Source organism: Arachis stenosperma, chromosome 7, assembly GCF_014773155.1.
Source record: "Arachis stenosperma cultivar V10309 chromosome 7, arast.V10309.gnm1.PFL2, whole genome shotgun sequence".
NCBI classification, from domain to species: Eukaryota; Viridiplantae; Streptophyta; class Magnoliopsida; order Fabales; family Fabaceae; genus Arachis; species Arachis stenosperma.
In genome coordinates, this window is record NC_080383.1 from 20,305,740 (window position 1) to 20,307,695 (window position 1,956).

At 36.3% G+C, this 1,956-nt stretch overlaps 1 non-coding gene across 1 annotated transcript; it reads left to right on the forward strand.

The window, feature by feature from the left end:
* The first annotated feature begins 346 nt into the window (after window positions 1-346).
* LOC130943180 (small nucleolar RNA R71) lies at window positions 347-454 on the forward strand. The gene has a single exon (XR_009071710.1). It is a non-coding gene; the product is annotated as a small nucleolar RNA R71 (small nucleolar RNA).
* Window positions 455-1,956: the final 1,502 nt, after the last annotated feature.

Genomic DNA, 1,956 nt, shown 5'->3' on the forward strand with positions numbered 1-1,956 from the left:
ATTGTTGCTAAGTCAGAAGTATTCTGCTTAGAACTCTCTGTCTGTTGCTGAGAAGATGATGAAAAAGGCTTGCCATTGCTAAACCTGTTTCTTCCACCATTATTGTTATTGAAACCTTGTTGAGGTCTCTCTTGATTCTTCCATGAGAAATTTGGGTGTTTTCTCCATGAAGAATTATAGGTGTTTCCATAGGGTTCTCCTAGGTAATTCACCTCTTCCATTGAAGGATTCTCAGGATCATAGGCTTCTTCCTCAGATGAAGAGATCCCCCAGCAGAGCTATCCAAAGACATCTTGGATCGTTCAGAGAGACCATCATAGAAAATACCTATGATGCTCCATTCAGAAAGCATGTCTGAGGGACATTTTCTGATTAATTGTTTGTATCTTTCCCAAGCTTCATAGAGGGATTCTCCATCCTTCTGTCTGAAGGTTTGGACTTCCACTCTAAGCTTACTCAATTTTTGAGGTGGAAAGTATTTTGCCAAGAAGGCATTGACTAGCTTTTCCCATGAGTCTAGACTTTCTTTAGGTTGTGAGTCCAACCAAGTCCTAGCTCTGTCTCTTACAGCAAAAGGGAATAGCATCAGTCTGTAGACCTCAGGGTCAACCCCATTAGTCTTGACTGTGTCACAGATTTGCAAGAATTCAGCTAAGAACTGATGAGGATCTTCCAATGGAAGTCCATGGAACTTGCAATTCTGTTGCATTAGAGAAACTAATTGAGGCTTAAGCTCAAAGTTGTTTGCTCCAATGGCAGGGATAGAGATGCTTCTCCCATAGAAGTCGGGAGTAGGTGCAGTAAAGTCACCCAGCACCTTCCTTGCATTGTTGGCATTGTTGTTGTTTTCGGCTGCCATGGGTTCTTCTTCTTTGAAGAATTCGGTCAGGTCCTCAACAGAGAGTTGTGCCTTAGCTTCTCTTAGCTTCCGCTTCAAGGTCCTTTCAGGTTCAGGGTCAGCTTCAACAAGAATGCCTTTGTCTTTGTTCCTGCTCATATGAAAGAGAAGAAAACAAGAAAATATGGAATCCTCTATGTCACAGTATAGAGATTCCTTAAGGTGTCAGAGGAAAAGAAAAGTAGAAGACAGAAGTAGAAAATTCGAACTTATCAAAGAAGATGGAGTTCGAATTTTGCATTAAGGAGTAGAGTTAGTTCAGAAATAGAAGGATGTGAGAAGAAGGGAAGTAATTTTCGAAAATTAAGTAAAAGATTTTGAAAACATTTTTGAAAAACACTAATTGATTTTCGAAAACAAGAGTGAGAAAGAGATCAAGTAATTTTTTGAAAAAGATTTTGAAATTAGAAGTTAAGAAGATTTGATTGAAAACTATTTTGAAAAAGATGTGATTAAAAAGATATGATTGGTTTTAAAAAGATGTGATTGAAAAGATATGATTTGAAAACAATTTTAAAAGATATGATTTGAAAACAATTTTAAAAGATATGATTTGAAAACAATTTGAAAAGATATGATTTTAAAAATTAATGACTTGCCTAACAAGAAAAGATATGATTCAAGCATAAAACCTTCCTCAACAGAAAAGGCAAAAAATGTTCAATCAAATCATTAATTGTTAGTAAGTATCTTTGAAAAAGGAAAGAAATTGATTTTGAAAACATTTGATTGAAAAGATATGATTTGAAAAAGATTTGATTTTGAAAAACTTTGAAAACTTGAAAAAAAAAATTGATTTTGAAAACAAAATCTTCCCCCTTTGCCATCCTGGCGTTAAACGCCCAGAATGGTGCACATTCTGGCGTTTAACGCCCAAACTACTACCCTTTTGGGCGTTAAACGCCCAACCAGGCACCCTGGCTGGCGTTTAAACGCCAGTCTGTCTTCTTCACTGGGCATTTTTGAATGCTCAGCTTTTTCTGTATAATTCCTCTGCAGTATGTTCTGAATCTTCAATTCTTTGTTTTATTGACTTGAAAAGACACAAATAAAAAGTA